The 22,466-nt window shown below is 44.6% G+C and overlaps 1 protein-coding gene across 6 annotated transcripts in view; it reads left to right on the forward strand.

The window, feature by feature from the left end:
• Nucleotides 1-8,944: 8,944 nt before the first annotated feature.
• Nucleotides 8,945-22,466, forward strand: part of PTPRA (protein tyrosine phosphatase, receptor type A) — a 171,148-nt gene continuing 157,626 nt past the window's right edge. For 2 of the 6 annotated variants that reach the window (XM_027559301.1, XM_027559304.1), the window contains exon 1: nucleotides 8,951-9,233. The gene's annotated coding sequence lies outside the window, so the exon portion shown is untranslated. Of the gene's footprint in view, nucleotides 9,234-22,466 lie in introns of all 6 variants that reach the window. The other 4 variants (XM_027559307.1, XM_027559305.1, XM_027559306.1 and 1 more) reach the window with 4 other exon arrangements.

Consider the following 22,466-nt stretch of genomic DNA (forward strand, 5'->3'; position numbering starts at 1 on the left):
CAGCAGTCCCCAACTTTTTTGATACCAAGGAGTGGTTTTGTGGAAGACAGTTTTTCTACAGACTTGGGGTGAGGGGATGTTTTCATGATTCAAGCATATTACCTTTTCTTAAATTTATTTTTTGGCTTCACTGAGTCTTTATTGCTGTGCGTGGGCTTTCTCTAGTTGGCAGTGAGTGGGGGCTACTCTTCCTCGCAGTACTTGGCTTCTCATCGCGGTGGCTTCTCTCTGTGGAGCATGGGCTGTAGAGCAAGGGTTTCAGTAGTTGTGGCTCACGGGCTTAATTGCTCTGCAGAATGTGGGATCTTCCTGGACCAGGGATTGGACTTGTGTTCCCTGCATTGGCAGGCAGATCCTTAACCATTGGACCACCAGGGAAGTCCCTCAAATGAGTTGCATTTACTGTGCACTTTACTTCTAATCTAATGCCGCTTCTGATCTGACAGGAGGTACCTGGCCAGGAAGTTGGAGACTCCTGTTTTAGAGCACTTGTTTTATGCAGTGCAGTCTAAGCAAAAACAGCTTGGAGGCAGAACCATCCAGATATCTCAGCAGAACTTCATGTGTTTGATTGTGGGGGTCTGGAGAGAGAGCTTCCCCAGTGATATTTACAGACCCCGGTCTACAGTTACCAGGCAAAGTCCTCTCAAACTCACAGCCCCTAGGAAGATTATGGGACGTGATAGCACACGTGCTAAGCACCACACTGAAAGCATTACCCACACGTGCACACATGGTACAAGCTCAGCACTTTACCTTGCTTTCATTTTTTCTACAAGACAGTCCTATGAGAGAGGTAATACCACCCCATTTTACAGAAGAGGATTGAGGACTGGGGAGCAACTAGATGGCAAGACTGGAATTTGAAACCATGTTGGACATTTGGAGATTTTAGAGCTTCTCCTTGGCTGTTGTGACAGAGGAAGGATGACTCAGCCGGACCTGAAACCGGGCCCTCTGAGCAGAGGGTCCTGAGGCAAGGCCCCTGGTTTGCCCTACAGTGAGGACTGGAGGATGGATGAGGAGCATGTGGCCATTGGGTTGGAGAGATCGAGAAGGAGACTTTGGAAACCCTGCCCACTGAATAGTGGTGAGCAATTCCTGAACGGTCACTGGACTGAAGAGAAAAAGAAGGGAATTCTCCCTTTGGCAATTCTGCCAAAGAAGAGCTGCAAACTGGAGACCCCTGGCTCCCCAGTTGGCTCAGTGGAGGCCTTCCCTACAGTCAGTGAGAATGCCTTCATGGCCCTCCAGGCTCCCTGCCTCTAGCCTCTGCACTCCAGTGCACTTTGGCTTCATACCCCAGCAGTGTTACCCAACACTGAGGGCATTACCTTTCTTCCTGTTGCTCTTATTAGTCTAGATGGAAGACGGAGGAAACCAAAGCCAAGAGAAGGCAGACCTCCCTGGAACTTTCGGCTTTTCCCTCTTTGACACCCCTAGGGCTGTGTTTAAAAATAGTGAGAGATTCAAGCTTGGCAAGATGTTTCTTTTTCCTCCCCTACCTGATTGTAAGTTTGTGAAAATCCCACATGCACGTGTACTAAATTGCTTCAGTCATGTCCGACTCTTCACAACTCTGCGATCCTTTGGACTATAGCCTGCCAGGCTCCTCTGTTGGCATTCTTGGGGATATAAATCAAATTATAAAAGAATCATTTGTTATGCTCACCACTTAGAGAATTTGAACAGGATGAAACAGGATGGTTTGTCTGTTCCCCAATGTCTAGGGCATTAGCTGGAAGACTGAAAGGTTGGGGGTGACTTGACAGCTAGGAACTGGAATCTGAAGGCTTGGCAACTCACACGTCTGGCAATTGAAGCTAGTTGTTGACTGGAACCTTAGTTCTGTTAGCCAGAACACCTGCCTCAAACACCAGCAGCCAGGTCCCAAGGGCAGCATCCAAGAAGAGCCAGGTAGAGCTGTACTGCCTTCCCTAACATGGTTTTAGAAGTCATAGTATCATACCCGGAGAAGGGGATGGCACCCCACTCCAGTACTCTTGCCTGGAAAATCCCATGGATGGAGGAGCCTGGTAGGCTGCAGTCCATGGGGTCACGAAAAGTCGGACATGACTGAGCGACTTCCCTTTCACTTTTCACTTTCATGCATTGGAGAAGGAAATGGCAACCCACTCCAGTGTTCTTGCCTGGAGAATCCCAGGGACAGGGGAGCCTGGTGGGCTTCCGTCTATGGGGTCACACAGAGTCGGACACGACTGAAGTGACTTAGCAGCAGCAGCAGTATCATACCTGCCACATTCTGTTTGTCAAGGCAGTTACGTGGGCCTACCTCACCCAACTTCAAGGGGAAATAGATTCTGCCTCTAGAGAGAGAAGTAGCAAGGCTTTGGAACAGTAAGTAGAACTGGAAATGTGGCCAGTTTTGGGAGTCATGATCTGCACAGTATATCAGCCTTCTCTCTCAGAATCAGCAGACCCTTCTGGGGAAAGGACAGAAGATTTCCAATACTGAGGTCATTCTGGTATTTTTGTTTTCTCTTCAGTCTTGGCACCACACTTCTTCCCTGCCTTGGTACCTCTTCACTGCTTTTTAATCCATGCCATGTGGCATGTGGGATTAGAACCTATGCCCCCTGCGGTGGAAGCACAGAGTTCTAACCACTGGACAGCTGGGAATTCCCTTCAGTGCCTTTAACAAATGTTTTCTCCAGCTTTTCTAACTAGAAAAAGGGCTGGAACCATCCAACTCAGTCCTCTTTTTCTGGAAGGGAGGCCCTGTGCAGTGCATTTAGAAGCTACACAATAAAAGCCTATGTTAGGACTTTCCTGGCTGTCCAGTGGTCAAGAATCTGCCTTGCAATGCAAGAGATGAGGATTTGATCCCTGGTCAGGGAAATAAGATCCTACATGCCGTGGAGCAACTAAGCCCTTGCATCACAACTACTGAGCCCGCATGCTGTGGAGTGAGAGCATCACAACTAGGGTCCTTGCACAGCATGAAAGATCCCACATGACACAAGGAAGGAAGAGCCTGTGTGCCACAACTAAGACCCAGTGCAGCCAAATAAAAACAAAACAGCCTGCATTAGAAAAAAGCCTATGTCCCCAAACATGCAGCATATTAATGTGCAGTGTGCAAACATTAAGCATAGTACACGTGAAGTTTTAGAAATACATGAGAAATAACAATGACGACTGTATAAACTGATTACAACTTTATACAAAGTGTGCATGCATGTGGAGAAGCAATGGAATTGTCCATGAAGAGATGTGTTTGAAAATTAAAAGCAGTTTTGTATATTTTCTTATAAAGTTAAATGCTGATTCTCTCCCGCCAACATTTTATCCTGAAAACTTTGAAACATACAACTAAATTGAAAGAATTTACAGTGGACACCTGTATACCCACCACTTAGATTCTACAGTTAACATTTTACTATACTTGATTTGAAGAAAGTAGGGAAAACCACTAGACCATCCAGGTATGAGCTAAATCAAATCCCTTATGATTATACAGTGGAAGTGAGAAATAGATTTAAGGGACTAGATCTGATAGATAGAGTGCCTGATGAACTATGGACTGAGGTTTGTGGACATTGTACAGGAGACAGGGATCAAGACCATCCCCATGGAAAAGAAATGCAGAAAAGCAAAATGGCTGTCTGGGGAGGCCTTACAAATAGCTGTGAAAAGAGAAGTGAAAAGCAAAGGAGAAAAGGAAAGATATAAGCATCTGATTGCAGAGTTCCAACGAATAGCAAGAAGAGATAAGAAAGCCTTCCTCAGCAATCAATGCAAAGAAATAGAGGAAAACAACAGAATGGGAAAGACTAGAGATCTCTTCGAGAAAATTAGAGATACCAAGGGAACATTTCATGCAAAGATGGGCTCGATAAAGGACAGAAATAGTATGGACCTAACAGAAGCAGAAGGTATTAAGAAGAGGTGGCAGGAATACACAGAAGAACTGTACAAAAAAGATCTTCATGACCAAGATAATCATGATGGTGTGATTGCTCACCTAAAGCCAGACATCCTGGAATGTGAAGTCAAGTGGGCCTTAGAAAGCATGACTATGAACAAAGCTAGTGGAGGTGATGGAATTCCAGTTGAGCTATTTCAAATCCTGAAAGATGATGCTGTGAAAGTGCTGCACTCAATATGCCAGCAAATTTGGAAAACTCAGCAGTGGCCAAAGGACTGGAAAAGGTCAGTTTTCATTCTAATCCCAAAGAAAGGCAATGCCAAAGAATGCTCAAACTACCACACAATTGTACTCATCTCACATGCTAGGAAAGTAATACTCAAAATTCTCTAAATGTGAGAGATACGTGAACTGTGAACTTCCAGATGTTCAAGCTGGTTTTAGAAAAGGCGGAGGAACCAGAGATCAAATTGCCAACATCCGCTGGATCATTGAAAAAGCAAGAGAGTTCCAGAAAAACATCTATTTCTGCTTTATTGACTATGCCAAAGCCTTTGACTGTGTGGATCACAATAAACTGTGGAAAATTCTGAAAGAGATGGGAATACCAGACCACCTGACATGCCTCTTGAGAAACCTATATGCAGGTCAGGAAGCAACTGTTAGAACTGGACATGGAACAACAGACTGGTTCCAAATAGGAAAAGGAGTATGTCAAGGCTGTATATTGTCACCCTGCTTATTTAACTTATACGCAGAGTACATCATGAGAAACGTTGGGCTGGAAGAAGCACAAGCTGGAATCAAGATTGCCGGGAGAAATATCAGATATGCAGATGATACCACCCTTATGGCAGAAAGTGAAGAGGAACTAAAAAGCCTCTTAAAAGTGAAAGAGGAGAGTGAAAAGTTTGGCTTAAAGATCAACATTGAGAAAACTAAGATCATGGCATCTGGTCCCATCACTTCATGGGAAATAGATGGGGAAACAGTGGAAACAGTGTCAGACTTTGTTTTGGGGGGCTCCAAAATCACTGCAGATGGTGACTGCAGCCATGAAATTAAAAGACACTTACTCCTTGGAAGAAAAATTATGACCAACCTAGATAGCATATTCAAAAGCAGAGACATTACTTTGCCAACACAGGTCTGTCTAGTCAAGGCTATGGTTTTTCCAGTGGTCATGTATGGATGTGAGAGTTGGACTGTGAAGAAAGCTGAGCGCCAAAGAATTGATGCTTTTGAACTGTGGTGTTGGAGAAGACTCTTGAGAGTCCCTTGGACTGCAAGGAGATCCAACCTGTCCATTCTAAAGGAGATCAGCCCTGGGTGTTCCTTGGAAGGAATGATGCTAAAGCTGAAACTCCAGTACTTTGGCTACCTCATGCGAAGAGTTGACTCATTGGAAAAGACTCTGATGCTGGGAGGGATTGAGGGCAGGAGGAGAAGGGGACGACAGAGGATGAGATGGCTGGATGGTATTTCCGACTCGATGGACGTGAGTTTGAGTGAACTCCAGGAGATGGTGATGGACAGGGAGGCCAGCGTCCTGTGATTCATGGGGTTGCAAAGAGTTGGACACAACTGAGCGACTGAACTGGACTGTTGCTTAATTTTTATATATCTGTCTATTCCTCTATCCATTTTATTATTTCATGTTATTTTTGACACATTTCAAAGTTGCAGTCATTAGTATTTCCCTCTAAATACTTCAGAATGCATTTTGTTAACTAGAGTTCATTATCTGTGCAATTTTTTTCTTTTCAGACCAAAAATATATAGTTCTCATCTCATAAATGTACATTTGCTGAGTTTTGACAAATCTATACACTTATGAATGGTTGTGGAGTGGGGGTGGTCAGCCACACTGTTTGGCATGTGGAATCTTAGTTCCTTCAGCTGGGATCAAACCCACGCTCCCTTCCAGGGAAGTCTCTAAATAGTGATTTTTTTAATTAAAAAAAAAACTAGTTCAAGCCTCACCTGCAATACAAAAATAACTAGAACTCATTTTTCAAATCTTGGTTTCTTAACTGTGCTTGGTGTAAAAATGCCTCCTCTACCCTGAGCAGTTTGCACCACAGGCCTCGGCCTGACTCACAGGAAGAGTCATCTTGGCCAATGGATGGAACTAGAATTGAGCCTTGGACCAGGATTTGGGGCCTGAGGGTAGTGAATCTAGAAACATTTCTACTGCTTTAGGACATCAGTGGCAGTCCTGAAGTGGAAATTGGGGCAAAGGCTCCTGTAAGCCACCTTCTCAGGGTGAGGGGGCTGCAGTTTCTTTAGGTACTGTACTCCAGCAAGTGACCCTTAGGAATAGAACAGTGAATGGCCTGGTAAGTCCCTAGGCTCTCATTTACTTCAACTTTCTATCATACTGTCTTGCTTTATTTTCATTACTCCATTTAGGAAATTTTCTTGTTCACTTGTTTATTGTCTGTCTCCCCATCCAGACTGTAAGTTCCTAAGAGCAGAGACCTTTTCTATCTTACTCCCCTGCTATGTCCAGCACACCATTAGCACTCAAAAAGTATTTGTTGAGGGAATGATTAATTGTTCCATTGACTAGATGGGGAAAGGAGGCCATGAGAGAAGTGACTTGCCTAAAGAAACAGGAATCCTTTACTCCCGCCCTCCAGCTCTCCTTCTAGTCCAGTCCTCTTCTCACGAAACCTGTGACTTCTGGGGCACCTGTGTGGTGACTGACAAGTGCCTACCACTAGGTGTGCGCTCCTGTGGGCTGGGACTAAAGCAGCATCTGGAGCAGAAGACTGCCTCCCTGCCCTCTCTCAGTTCCTCTCTTCTCTTTGAAGATAGCCATTTGCCTTGTGGTGGTGGGGGGAGCTGTGAATACCCTGAGCATCAGGTAGGATGGGGAATATGGACGGTCTCCACAGCTGGGCAGCTGAGGATAAGAGTCTGTCTTCTCTCATTGAAAATAGAGTATGTGTGGTCACCAAACTGAAATTTCCTTCTCAGGGTCTCCAGGATGGAATATGCAAGGCTCCTTGGTGTGAGGTCCTGTCACCTCTGCACACACCCCACACATGCTCTGACCCAACTGCAGCTGTCTCCTGGAGAGAAGGAACTGCATTTCCTAAGAATGGGCCACTTGCCAAGCTGTACATGCCTGTAATTCTTCATGCAGCCTTGGGAGGTTCCAGGAAGAGTAGCAGAGGGGGACTCAGGTCAAGCAGCCAGTGGCAGGGCTTGAATTTCAGGGCTCAACCACAGCATTTTCCCAAGTATGGTCAGATTGGGTGGGGATCTTTCAGATAATCCCAAGGATGAATGCTTTTTATTATAATAGCTATTTATTTCCACATAGATTAGGAAATATAAGTAGCACGTCAAACTCTTTTATGAGACTGTCCAGGTGTCTCCAGCAGTCAATCATTATTTTTCCCGAGTTCAGGCTTTTTCACTTTTGCGTTCAGTGTGTGGATAGAGTGAGTTTTTCTGCTTCCTGGGTAACTGAACCGTTGGTGTATAGAAAGTCCTGCCCTCATTGGCTGCCCTTAGGCTCTAACAGGAGACTTGGTGTGTGGGTCTTTCGGCTGTAGGATCTGTCACTCAGAGGCGTTTAGGATTCAGTCATTTCACACCTCTGGGTCAGCCCCGCTGAGAGGTAGTGGGAGATACACCTCCCTCTCAAGGAGGGACTTTCCAGTGGCAGAGGGGATGCCTCGAAGGAGGCCCGCTGCACCCCGTATTCCCAGGTCATGGCTCTGGTCAGCACACACTGATTCTACAAATACGGGCAGCGGGGTGCATACAGTCCCAAATTGACGCCGCAACTGCTGGCGGTGGTACGGACTGGAGGTGCTAGAAGCACCAGCCCTGTGGAAATGGCAGCTCATGTGGTCTCCTTCTCCTTTGCTGAAATGTCCCCTCCAAGAAAAAGGATTGCTACCAGGAACAGACCCGTTCCCTCGGGAGCGCTGATCGTGGGACTCTGCCCAGCCACGGATGGGAGAGGGAGGCTGGCCGCCGCTCACCCCTGGCAGCTCAGGCTGCGGGTCAGGAATGAAGGGTTTCCCAGCAAGCTGTGCTTACACACTGCTGAGCAATGTCTCCCGCCTTCGGACTTATGGTCACTCCTGAGCGGGTCCGGCTCCGTCCGAAGGACCCTGCCTGAGGACTACAATCTGGGGTGTCTCACTCGCCACCCACCACGGCTCTGTAATCGGCCTTCAGCGATTCTTTTAGTCCTGCAGCCTGGGAAGCCACTTGCCAGGCATACCCACGGATGGCTTTGAGGTGCTTACGCGCGGCGGGGAGCGCTGGGGAGGAGGTCCGCGCCTTCCACCCGGTCCCAGTCCCCGACCCCAGGGGGAGACGCGTCTCCAGATCCGCTCGAAGCTGTGAACTTCTCCTTCCCGGCCAGACCTGTCGCAAACACCCTCCGCAGAGCACCGTGTGTAGTGTTTCTACCCAGCTCGACGCGAGTCAGGCCCGGATACGCGCATCTGGAAAGCTGCGGAGATTTCCCTTGGGCTCGGGTGGGGATGGCGTGGGCTGACTTGTTAAGATGACAGCCACGGTGCTAGGCGTCTTCCAGGGGCTATGCACGTTCACCACCTTCACCACCGAGAACCTCTGTCTTTTAAATACATTGCAGCAATTAAAAAGCGGAGGGAGGGGGAGCTCTAGGGAACCCGTTTGGAGAGAGTGGAAAGATTTTTCAGCTCCAGGTCGCCCCGATCGCTAAACACTGGTGTAACTTGTGTTTGGTCTCAGTTTTCACGTCTGTAAACTGGGAAGAAGACCTACGTCCAGGTGGGACTGTAGAGAAAGGGAAGGTGTTGGTGCACAGTCGCCCGGTGCTCCTAGGGTCCTGTTTCTCCCAGGATTGGACCGCGGTGGGGGGACCGCCTCCCTGGCGGTCAATGAGACCGTGAGACTGAGAGACCCGGGCCTGCGCCCCAGGCCGGCAGGCTAGCAAGCGTTCGGAGACGCGTAAGGGCGGGGCCCACGAGGGCCAGGGGAACGCCCGTTCGATCTGGGCCAACCAGCGCCCGTCTCTGAACCGCCAATGAGGAAGCTCCTTACAGCCAAGGCCAGGTCGGGAGCGAGGCTGCGGCGAGTGCGGCGCTGACAGAGACGCGCGCGCGCGACCCAGCTCGGACCCCGGACCGTCGCCGCCATCACCGCCGCCTGCCCAGTTGCTCCTCAGCCGCTTCTCCTCGCCATGGAGGCGAGGCCGCCACCGCCGCCTCGGGGTTCCAAGCCGCGGGCCGGGCGGTGGCCCTGAGGGCGTGTGGCGGGCCGAGACGCCGTCGCGGCACCGAGGCGGAGCCGCAGTCCTCGACCCCAGCGGTCCCGCCCAACGCTGGACTCGGTGAGTGTTCACGGCCGCCGCCACCCCGACGGGCTCCGGAGGTGGGGCGGCGGTTCCCGGGCGCGGGTGGGAGGGGGTCCCCGGCCTGAGCCCAAATCCCTCTTTTCCGGGCAGGATCCATCCGGCTTCTCCAGGGATTCCACATCCTTGCGCTGTCCGTGGGGCTGGGGCGGGGGAGGGGGAGAGTCCCCGGAAACGCGCCCGCCCAGGGGCCGACCCCTCTCCACAGCCCAGGAACTTTGCGTGCATCCTCCTGGGGCCGGGTCGCTGCCATAGTTCATTCTGAAAGAAGAAATTTGGACAGTGAGATCAGAATTTGCTCAGGTCCATTTAATGGGAAGAAAGAGGAGAACTCCTGGCATGAGAAAATTTGCTCTTGCAGTGACCAACTTTTCTTTCCCCAGCCCCTCTCTTTTCTGTCCACTCCCTGCAGTTGAGGCTGCTAAAGAAGGAAAACGGGCTCAGAGCTGCCCAGAATTCAAAATGAGCCAATTGGGAATGCATGCCCCCCTCCTTTTGACTTTCGTGAATAACACAAAGAATATCGTTTCTTGAGAAATTAGTTCCTAATTGTATTTCCTGAAGATAAAAATAATAATGGCAGAGCTGAGCCCAGTGTTGAGCTTTCTTTCTTTCTTTTTTTGAGGTCAGTGAATGATGTTTGTAAGACAGGAAAAGAAGAATATTCAAAACCTCTCTAGGAGGGTGAATGCCTTTAGAAGCCCTTGCTTGGAGATCCCTGCTCTAGAACCAGTCACATCTCCAGAAAGATCTCTTGCCACCTGCTTGCTGTTAGGCAGCTCTAGAACCAGAAGATGGTAGGCGAGGAGAGGACTGGTGGTGAAAGATGGATGAACATTGTGTCCTACTGTTTGTGACCCCATGGACTGTAGCCCACCAGACTCCTCTGTCTGTGGAATTCTCCAGGCAGTAATATTAGAGTGGGAGCCATTCCCTTCTCTAGGGGATCTTCCCAACCCAGGGATCGAACCCAGGTCTCTTGCTTTGCAGTCAGATTTTTTATGGTCTGAGCCACTAGGGAAGCCCCTTGCCTGGCCACTCCTTTAAACAAAACACAGATCTGATGCTATCACTTGTTTACTTAAAACTCCCTTGCTTTTCTTTTGCCATAGGATGAATGAAGCCCAAAATGCCTTAACAAGTCATACAAGACCCTTGACAGCCTTGCTTCAACTTACTCTTTTATTTTTAAATTAATCCTTCAATTCTCCTTCCCTTCATCCCCTTTTCTGGTCATTCAGAATTGCTTGCCTGCCTTTTTTTACATTTGGATACTTTTGCTTGCTCTTTCTTCCCCACCTTTACCTGCTGAGCTCCACCTCTTTAAAGCCGTTTTCAGTTGAGAGGCTAGATGTAGGAGCTGTGTCTTGTTCAGCTGTTCATCTCCCATGTTGAGAGCTTCTTCCTCCCAATTGTCTTATAGGTCCTGTCCCATCTTTTCCCCTTATGTTTACTTCCAGGTACCCACTTCCTGAGAGAATCTTTCTTGAGTGTTTCCTGCTTGGCATGCAGCCAGGCAGATAGAATGTTGAAGACAGGACTTTTAGTACCTTGATTCCCCATCTACCCATGTCCATCCCATCCAGCCCCATAACTAATTAGCAGGTAGGAACTGACAGGTCTCATATCCCACGACCTTCAATCTGCTCCACTGTCTCTGAAAGGCCAAAAGCGCTATGGTCTCTTTTTCACCTCTGCCTATCTGAAGTGCACTGGCTAATGTATACTCTGAGGCAGAGTGCGATCTAGGAGGCTGTTCACTGGGTACTTTTTAGATGCTGATTTACCATCTAGGAGAAATCCAGAACCAGAAAAGCCACATCTCTGACTTAACTACATTCATGGTGTTCTATTTGCCAGACAAAGTGCTTGGGATACAGAATAAAAGTGAGGAAGTCACATTTTTACCTTTGAGGGGCTCACAGCTTAAAGCAGGACAGGTGGATACAAATACTTGCCACAGGTATTGTTAGGATGTGATAATACCTTTTATTTGCCTTGTGTTAGGCTAGATAATAAATGCTTTCCATGAATTATCTTATTTACTCCTTTCTACCCTCTAATAGTGGCTAATTCCTACTAGACAAGGGTGGAAACTGAGCCCATACAGTATGCTGATGAGGGAATAATCAGGATCTGAATCTTGGCGGTCCAGTTCCAGAGTATCTACCTGGCTGTATAGACAGCATTCCTTCTTTGGGTGGCTTGAGAAAACTTGACTGGGAGGAGGCCTTGGATGGATAGGAGTTTCTGTATGGTGGACAGGATACGGGAACGAGGGAGCAGCACAGGCAGGCTTGGAGGTGGAAGGAATCCATTGCCCTTGGGGAACGAGGAGAGGTTAAACATAGTTGGATTGGGTAGAGAGAAGGGTGGGAGATGAGATTAGGTCAGCTTGAAGGGCTGTGAGTGCTGTGTTTAAGTTTGAGTGTGCATGCTCAGCCATGTACAACTCTTTGCAACCTCATGGACTGTAGCCCACCAGGCTTCTCTGTTTATGGAATTTTCCAGGCAAGAATATTGGAGTGGGATATCATTTCCTACTCCAAGGGATCTTCCTGACCCAGGGATTGAACCAACATCTGCTGCATCTCCTGCATTGGCAGGCGGGTTCTCTACCACTGAGCCACCTGGGAAGCCCCAAAATTTGGGCAGTGGAGACTTTAAAGGAGGATTTTAGAGGCGGTCAGGGACTTGAGCAGACCAGGCTTTGGAAAAGTCACTCGGGGGCAATGTGGGGCCAGATGCTCATGCCCTTCCAATTTAAGAGGCAATGGCCAGGACGCACAGAGGCAGAATCATGGCCTCTTAAACCCGGAGTGAGGTCCAAAGAGAATACTGCAGAATTTTGAGAAAAAGATAATACTTAGGAGAAAAATTACAGCTGTTTGAAAGTATGTAATAGAGAAATATCTTCTTTCTACCTGACCTCCTCAGAGATGGTTGAAGTTTAGAGTACATGCTAAGTCGCTTCAGTCATGCCTGACTCTTTGCGACCCTGTGGACTAGCCCGCTAGACTCCTCTGTCCATGGGATTCTCCAGGCAAGAATACTGGCGTGGGTTGCTATGTCCCCCTCCAGGGGATCTTCTGAACCAGGGATCGAACCTGCATCTCCTGCCTTGTAGGTAGATTCTTAACCTCTGAGCCACCAGGGAAGCCCATTGTGCTTATTTATCTTCTCTCTAAAGATGTGAATGGAACTCAAATGAATCTTTATCAGGGTATATATCAGGATAACCTGGGATGCTTCTCCACATGCTTTCTCTCACCTAACCTTCTCCCCCTGTTTGATTTTATCCTGTTTCTTTGAATTTGCAGAGGGAGATTGAGTCTCAGAAGGATAGAGTGACTTGTGCAAGATGGTGTGTGGTGGTGGTTTTTTTAAGCAGCCCTGTTATTTGTATTTGCCCAGCATCTATCTTTGGAAGTTAGAGTTGATTTGTAAACATTGTTGCATTGTTTTTCTCCACCCTCATGTGGGAAAAATGAGGTCCAGTGAAACTCCAGTTTTAAGCAAGAATTTGGCCAAATGTAGAGTCTTGTCGTTTTACTTCTTAACAAATGCCAAATCTGAGGAAATTTTTTTAGTGACTCTGAGTACAACAAAAGTAGCAATACTGTAACACTAACAATACAATTGAGCAACAAATCCATAAATAACCCAACATTAAAATTTATTTTAATATATTCTCTATAGAAAAGAGAATCCATTAAATATGAAATTGTAGGTACTTTAAATTCACATCTATTTGTATCATTGTATAGACATGCTATGCATGCATGCTAAGTCACTTCAGTCGTGTCTGACTCTGTGCAACCCTATGGACAGCAGCTCACCAGGCTCCATCCACAGGATTCTCAGGATTCTCTAGGCAAGAATACTGGAGTGGGTTGCCATTTCCTTCTTTTTTTTTTTTTTTTTTTTGTTTGTTTGTTTTTACCTTTTATCTGTACTTGGTAGGTAAAGTACATGCAGAATATGATTTTTGTATTTTTTTGTAATTTATTGATTTTTATTTTTGACTATTCTAGGTCTTCATTGCTGAGTGTGGTCCTTCTCTAGTTTCAGAGAGTGGGAGCTACTCTCCAGTTGCAGTGCACAAGCAGTAGTGGTTTCTCTTGTTGCAGAGCATGGCTGTAGGGCGTGAGAGCTCAGTAGTTGCAACGGATTCTTAACCACTGGACCACAAGGGAATCCCTGATTTTTGTGTTTTTGAATAACATCAAACATTTTATCTTTACTCATTTTGTTTATTATTTTAAATCACAAAATAGCAGTCCATGCATTGATAACTGTACTTTGTACAATCGTTTTTGTTTTCTTTTTTTCTCTCCTTTTTACTATTTTGAATGGTACTTTTGAGTATCCCTGAAACACTTCTTTTGGATTATTTTCTTGGATTCTTTCCCTAAAATGGGCTCACTGTATCAGAATATGATTTCATTGCCGAATTGGTGTCTAGAAAGATTGAACTAGTTTACAACACCATTAACAATTTATGTGGCTCTATATCCTGACAATATAATCAGTACTATTAAATATAACCTAAAAATCAATTTTGTTAATTACAAAAAATGTAATAGTACTTTGAATTAGGTTAAATGTACGTTTCTTCAGAAAAACTTTAGAAAAGTAAATGAGCTACTAAATGAGCTTTAGTAGCTCATTTAGATTTTGAATTAGCTATTGTACTGTGATATATATCATATCCAAGAGTTATGTAGCTAAAGCCAACTTGTTTTTGAAGAAGGACATAGTTTATGACAGAAATATTGAGGAAATTTAGGATAAGATCATATTAGTATGAAATAGAAAACTGGGTGCTATTCAATAGAAAATATCAGACATTGTGCTGTGAGTTAGGGATACCCCAGAGTAATATGGATGTGTTTCACCTGCTAGCAAGGTAATGCTCAAAATCCTTCAAACTAGGCTTCAACAGTATGTGAATTGAGAACTTCCACATGTATAAGCTGGATTTAGAAAAGGTGGAGGAACCAGAGATCAAATTGCCCACATCCATTGGATCATAGAAAAGACAAGAGAATTCCAGGAAAACATCTACTTCTGCTTCATTGACTACACTAAAGCCTTTGTCGATGACAACAAACTGGAAAATTCTTAAAGAGATGGGAATACCAGACCATCTTACCTGCTTCCTGAGAAACCTGTATGCAAGTCAAGAAGCAACAGTTAGAACTGGACATGGAACAATGAACTGCTTCAAAATTGGGAAAGATGTATGTCAGGGCTGTATATTGTCACCCTGCTTATTTAACTTATATGCAGAGTACATCATGAGAAATGTCGAGCTGGGTGAATCACAAGCTGGAATCAAGATTGCCAGGAGAAATATCTATAACCTCAGATATGCAGATGACACCACCCTTATGGCAGAAAGTCAAGAGGAACTAAAGAGCCTCTGGATGGGGGTGAAAGAGAAGAGTGAAAAAGTTGGCTTAAAACTCAACATTCAAAACACTTTAAGATCATGGCATCCTGTCCCATCACTTCATGGCAAATAAGATGGGGAAACAATGACAGACTTTATTTTCTTGAGCTCCAAAATCACTGCAGATAGTGACTCCAGCTGTGAAATTAAAAGACACTTACTCCTTGGAAGGGAAGCTATGACACACCTAGACAGTATATTAAAGAGCAGAGATATCACTTTACTGACAAAGGTCTGTATAGTCAAAGCTGTGGTTTTTCCAGTAGTCATATGGATGTGAGAGTTGGACCATAAAGAAGGCTGAGTGCTGAAGAATTGATGCTTTGAACTGTGGTGTTAGAGAAGACTCCTGAGAGTTCCTTGGACAGCAAGGAGATCCAACCAGTCAATCCTAAAGGAATTCAGTCCTGAATATTCATTGGAAGGACTGACGCTGAAGCTGAGGTGGCAGTCCTTTGGCCACCTGATGCAAAGAGCTGACTCACTGGAGAAGATCCTGATGCTGGGAAAGATTGAGGGCAGGAAGAGAAGCGGGTGACAGAGGATGAGGTGAATGGGTGGCATTATAGACTCAGTGGACATGAGTTTGAGGAAACTCCAGGAGATAGTGAAGGACAGGGAAGCCTGGTGTGCTGCAGTCCATGGGATGCAGAACTGGATACAACTGAGTGACTCAACAACAACATGGATGTGATGTCTATCCTTTTGGACTAATTCAGTAGGCAGACATTAATTACCTTATGGTAATTACAGATACGATCAGAGGGGAAGAATAGGATGTCTTGGGAGTGCCAGAGAAGTTCAACAGGTAAACAACACTTGCGGTTAAACAACACAAAATCCCTGAGCTAGGAAGGGTGTTGATACCTTAGGTACCTAACTTGAGAGTTCACCTGAACCATCTTAGGGGTCTTGTTCAAATACCAAGTCTTGATTCAGCAGGTCTGAAGTGGGACTTGGGCTTCTCTGGTGGCTCAATGATAAAGAATCTGCCTGCCAGTGCAGGAGATGTAGGTTTGATTCCTGGGTGGGGAAGATCCTCTGGAAAAGGAAATGGCAACCCTCTCCACTATCCTTGTCTGGGAAATCCCATGGACAGAGGAGCCTGGCAGCTACAGTCGATGGCCTTGCAAAGTTGGAAATTCTTAGCAGCTAAACAACAGGGTGGGACTTGGGATTCTGTATTACTAAGTGGCTCCCTGGTGAGGAAGATGCTGTTGGTGGGTGGACCATGCTTGAGTAGCAAGGCCTAATTGAGAGCTTGGTTAGTATCAAAAGCTGAATGACCATGGTGAGTAGTAGCGGGTAATTCTCTATCCTGGCTGCACTTTGAGTTTGCCTGGGGAACTTAAACGATCAGGGATGTTTAATAGCCCACCCCCAGGAATTTTTATTACATAATAGTTCTGATTAAGGGACTGAGGGAGTATATATACATATATATTTTTTTTAACTCCCTGGGTGATTCTAATATGCAGCCAGAGTTAAGAACCACTGGGCTAGAGAGAGGCAAGGACCAGAGTTCAAGGCCCTGTATGCCATGCAAGTATTTTGAACTTGATCCTTAAGGCAGAGCTAAGCCTTTAAGAGATTTCAAAGAGGAGTAAACTGATCTGATTTGCAGTTATGAAAAGTTCACTGTGGCTGCAGTCCAGAGCAGTAGTTTTCAGAGTGAGGTAGATAAGATGCTGGGATGCTGAATTTTTAATTATTTTTATCTAAAAATTGATAAAATATTACATTAGAGACTGTCACTGGTATCTCCTTGTGTCTATAGGTCAAACAATGTTAACATGTTAACTGCAGAACCTTAGATGTCCAGAAGTAAGAGAGGGGAGTTCTGCAGTAAGCGAGCAGAGCTGTATACATACATTAATAACAGTTTATATTATCAAGTTTTGTTAAACTGACTTTCACAAAATGAAGAAGTGGCTTAAAATGATCCCTGCAAAGAAACCAGTGATTGAAGAAAATAATGCAAGCACAAGGAAACAAGCAAAATGGCACAGTTGACCTTTGTCTAGCTCCTATTATGAAGTCTTAGTGAGCTACTCAGCTTGTATTACATTGGAAAGTATAAAGAACCCTATGGACTTACATCCTCTGTTATTATAGGAATCTTGCTTTAAGATTGTGTAGAACCTGAGATGTAAAATAATAAAATATGAGGTCATCGCTAGTACCAAGCCATTTGAAAACTAAGCATCTGGAGCATAAAGAGAAGCTCTGCATTTTCTTTCTCCTAATGATTTTTTTTTTTTTTTTTAATTTATTTACTTTTTGGCTCTGTTGGTTGGTTGTTGCTGCACTGGGGTTAGTTGGCTGGGCAGGTTTGGGGGCAGGTGGGAGGTAGTTTTCATTGAGGTGCCCTGGCTTCTCATTGCAGTGGCTTCTCTTGTTGAAGAGCATGGACTCTAGAGAATAGGCTCAGTAGTTGGAATGCACAGGCTTAGTTGCCCCACAGCATGTGAAATCTTTCTGGACCAGGGATCATGTCGCCTGCATTGGCAGGCGGATTCTTAACCACTGGACCACCGGGGAAGTCCTCCCCCTGTGATGTTTAAAGTCATTGGCTGAGGAGTTCCCTGGCCCGTCACTGCCCCAACCCAAGTTCAATCCTGGTGGGGGAACTAAGATCCCTACAAGGCCTGGCATTGCAGCCAGAAAGAAAAAGAAAAAAAGATGTAGGCTATTCAATCAGATGCTGTAAATAATTTTACTAACCTAATGATTCAAGTATCTATATTAGAGTTTTCTGTTCTTAGAAACAACAGAAAAGCATATACCATTGGCAGGTCTTCCTGTCTGCAATGGTGCCCCACCCCCCACCCCCCCAAAAAAAAACCCCGCTGATATTGTATATGGAAAATAATATGTCAAGAAACTAAAATGTATCCCTTATAACTTGTAAGATGCATAGAAAATGTTGCTGAAGATTTGAACAAGCAATATTAGAACAAATCTTCCAGTGTGGGAGGTTTGCTGCTGCTGCTAAGTCGCTTCAGTTGTGTCCAACCCTGTGCGACCCTATAGACAGCAGCCCACCAGGCTCTGCCGTCCCTGGGATTCTCCAGGCAAGAACACTGGAGTGGGTTACATGGTTTTAAAAGTATAGAAGCTTGTAGCATGTCTTAGTATTTGCTAGATTCTCTTTATTGAAAGAAATCCAAGAAGAATCACTTTTGTGGGCTACTGGAGGAAAGTTGCATATTTCCTGTGCAATATTGCATAGGAACCTGGAATGTCTGGTCCATGAATCAAGGCAAATTGGACATGGTCAAACAGGAGATGGCAAGAGTGAACATCGACATCCTAGGAATCAGCGAACTAAAATGGACTGGAATGGGTGAATTTAACTCAGATGACCATTATATCTACTACTGCGGGCAGGAATCCTTAGAAGAATGAGTAGCCATCATGGTCAACAAAAGAGTCCAAAATGCAGTTCTTGGATGCAATCTCAAAAACGACAGAATGATCTCTCTTCGTTTCCAAGGCAAACCATTCAATATCACAGTAATCCAAGTCTATGCCCCAACCAGTAACGCTGAAGAAGCTGAATGGTTCTATGAAGACCTACAAGATCTTTTAGAACTAACATCCAAAAAAGATATCCTTTTCATTATAGGGGACTGGAATGCAAAAGTAGGAAGTCAAGAAACACCTGGAGTAACAGGCCAATGTGGCCTTGGAATACAGAATGAAGCAGGGCAAAGACTAATAGAGTTTTGCCAAGAAAATGCACTGGTCATAACAAACACCCTCTTCCAACAACACAAGAGAAGACTGTATACATGGACATCACCAGATGGTCAACACCAAAATCAGATTGATTATATTCTTTGCAGCCAAAGATGGAGAAGCTCTATACAGTCAACAAAAACAAGACCAGAAGCTAACTGTGGCTCAGATCATGAACTCCTTATTGCCAAATTCAGACTTAAATCGAAGAAAGTAGGGAAAACCACTAGACCATTCAGATCTAAATCAAATCCCTTATGACTATACAGTGGAAGTGAGAAATAGATTTAAGGGACTAGATCTGATAGATAGAGTGCCTGATGAACTATGGACGGAGGTTCATGACATGTACAGGAGATAGGGATCAAGACCATCCCCATGGAAAACAAATGCAAAAACGCAAAATGACTGTCTGAGGAGGCCTTACAAATAGCTGTGAAAAGAAGAGAAGCGAAAAGCAAAGGAGAAAAGAAAAGATATAAGCATCTGAATGCAGAGTTCTAAAGAATAGCAAGAAGAGATAAGAAAGCCTTCCTCAGTGGTCAATGCAAAGAAATAGAGGAAAACAACAGAATGGGAAAGACTAGAGATCTCTTCGAGAAAATTAGAGATATCAAGGGAACATTTCATGCAAAAATGAGCTCAATAAAGGACAGAAATGGTATGGACCTAACAGAAGCAGAAGGTATTAAGAAGAGGTGGCAGGAATACACAGAAGAGCTGTACAAAAAAGATCTTCACAACCAAGATAATCATGATGGTGTGATCACTCACCTAGAGCCAGGCATCCTGGAATGTGAAGTCAAGTGGGCCTTAGAAAGCTTGACTATGAACAAAGCTAGTGGAGGTGATGGAATTCCAGTTGAGCTATTTCAAATCCTGAAAGATGATGCTGTGAAAGTGCTGCACTCAATATGCCAGCAAATTTGGAAAATTCAGCAGTGGCCACAAGACTGGAAAAGGTCAGTTTTCATTCCAATCCCAAAGAAAGGCAATGCCAAAGAATGCTCAAACTACCACACAGTTGCACTCATCTCACACGCTAGTAAAGTAATGCTCAAAGTTCTCCAAGCCAGGCTTCAGCAATAGGTGAACCATGAACTTCCAGATGTTCAAACTGGTTTTAAAAAAGACAGAGGAACCAGAGATCAAATTGCCAACATCCACTGGATCATTGAAAAAGCAAGAGAGTTCCAGAAAAACATCTATTTCTGCTTTATTGACTACGCCAAAGCCTTTGACTGTGTGGATCACAATAAACTGTAGAAAGTTCTGAAAGAGATGGGAATACCAGACCACCTGACCTGCCTCTTGAGAAACCTATATGCAGGTCAGGAAGCAACAGTTAGAATTGGACATGGAACAACAGACTGGTTCCAGGTAGGAAAAGGAGTACATCAAGGCTGTATATTGTCACCCTGCTTATTTAACTTACATGCAGAGTACATCATGAGAAATGCTGGGCTGGAGGAAGCACAAACTGGAATCAAGATTGCTGGGAGAAATATCAATAACCTCAGATATGCAGATGATACCACCCTTATGGCACAAAGTGAAGAGGAACTCAAAAGCCTCTTGATGAAAGTGAAAGAGGAGAGTGAAAAAGTTGGCTTAAAGCTCAATATTCAGAAAGCGAAGATCATGGCATCTGGTCCCATCACTTCATGGGAAATAGATGGGGAAACAGTGTCAGACTTTATTTGGGGGGCTCCAAAATCACTGCAGATGGTGACTGCAGCCATGAAATTAAAAGACGCTTACTCCTTGGAAGGAAAGTTATGACCAACCTAGATAGCATATTGAAAAGCAGAGACATTATGTTGCCAACACAGGTCTGTCTAGTCAAGGCTATGGTTTTTCCAGTGGTCATGTATGGATGTGAGAGTTGGACTGTGAAGAAAGCTGAATGCCGAAGAATTGATGCTTTTGAACTGTGGTGTTGGAGAAGACTCTTGAGAGTCCCTTGGACTGCAAGGAGATCCAACTTGTCCATTCTGAAGGAGATCAGCCCTGGGTGTTCTTTGGAAGGAATGATGCTAAAGCTGAAAGTCCAGTACTTTGCCACCTCATGCGAAGCGTTGATTCATTGGAAAAGAGTCTGATGCTGGCAGGGATTGGGGGCAGGAGGAGACGGAGGATGAGATGGCTGGATGACATCACTGACTTGATGGACATGAGTCTGAGTGAACTCCGGGAGTTGGTGATGGACAGGGAGGCCTGGCGTGCTGCGATTCATGGGATCGCAAAGAGTCGGACACGACTGAGCGACTGAACTGAACTGGAGGAAAGTTACACTGGAGAAGACATTCTTAAGAATAAGTGACTGCCTTCATAACATTGCTGTATGGACTAATTGCCTAATATCTTTCTTTCTTAAAAGTGTGCTATGGGATAGCATTTTCTTTGTAATTAAGAAAAAGCTTTATTGTGATGTAATTTATATATTATAAACATCACCCTTTTAAAGTGCACAGTTCAGTGATTTTTAGTATATTTGTGGAGTTGTGCAAATGCTCACCATTATCGAATTTCAGAACATTTTCATCACACCAAGGAGAAGTCCTGCAGCCATTACCTTCACTTCCCATTCCATCCTCCCTCTGGCCCCTGGCAGCCTCTAGTCTTTCTGTCTTTGTCAATTTTTGTCTTCTGTACAGTTTTATAAATGGAATCATAAAATGTGGTCTTCATTGGCTGACTTCTTTTAATTAGCCTTATATTTTGAAGGGGAGTTCATTCATGTTGTAGCATATATCAGTACTTCATTCCTTTTTAATAGCTGAATAATACAATCCATTGTATGGATATATAGTTATTCATCAGTTAGTGAATTTTTGGGTTGTTTCCACTTTTTGGCTATTATGATTAATCTGCTGTGAACATATGTGTACAAGTACATGTGTGGACACATGTTTTCATTTCTTTTGGATATTGAGTGGAATTGCTGGGTTAAATGGTTCTGTTAAACTTCTGAGGGGGAATTGCCAAACTGTTTTCTAAAGCAGTTGTGTCATTTTACATTCCCAGTAGCAGTGCACTAGGTTTCCAGTTTTTCCACATCCTCACTCAACATTTATTATGCTGTCTTTGACTATTAGTGATGTGAAGTAATACCTTATTGTAGTTTTGATTTGCATTTCCTTGGTGACTCTTTTCATTGTGATTTTGTTGCAGCCATAAAAACTCTCATATTTTTACACATGAAGAACCTTGGAAACAAATTTCTTACATGATAAACATACTCAAATATATTTCTGAAAATTTTCCAGATGAGCTACTAATGAAATAAAGCACCTTGGCATTGATCATCAGCTGCTATTAAAACCAGTTGGGAACTTTATAATAGAAGGATCAGATAGACAGTCTTCTAATCAGTCTTAACATCTCTAAAATGGGTACAACCAAACTTTATGTTCCTCTGATGTGAGACAATAGAAAAAATATAACACCATTCATGAAATATTCTTTCTCTGCCAAACCTGACTCAAATTAAGTACCTAGATCTAACAGTCAGTTTACAGAATGTAATTAGAAAATTCAGAGTGGGAGGGATCTGATAGGAAAGATTAAGCCAGTTACTTCAAATAAATGGCAAGGGGAAAAGTGGAGAAATATAACAGGTTAGAGAAGATTTGTGGAGAAGGCAATGGCAACCTGCTCCAGTTCTCTTGCCTGGAAAATCCCATGGACAGAGGAGCCTGGTAGGCTGCAGTCTCTGGGGTCGCGAAGAATCGGACACGACTGAGCGACTTCACTTTCACTTTTCACTTTCATGCATTGGAGAAGGAAATGGCGACCCACTCAAGTGTACTTGCCTGGAGAATCCCAGGGACGGTGGAGCCTGGTGGGCTGCCATCTGTGGGGTTGCACAGAGTTGGACACGACTGAAGCGACTTAGTAGTAGTAGTAGTAGAGAAGATTTGAGACATATTAACTAAATGTAATGCTTAGATCTTGCTTAGCTCCTGTTTCATACAAACCAACTAAAAAATATTTATGAGACATTTGGGAGTAAT

This window comes from Bos indicus x Bos taurus, chromosome 13 (genome assembly GCF_003369695.1).
Source record: "Bos indicus x Bos taurus breed Angus x Brahman F1 hybrid chromosome 13, Bos_hybrid_MaternalHap_v2.0, whole genome shotgun sequence".
Classification (NCBI taxonomy): Eukaryota; Metazoa; Chordata; class Mammalia; order Artiodactyla; family Bovidae; genus Bos; species Bos indicus x Bos taurus.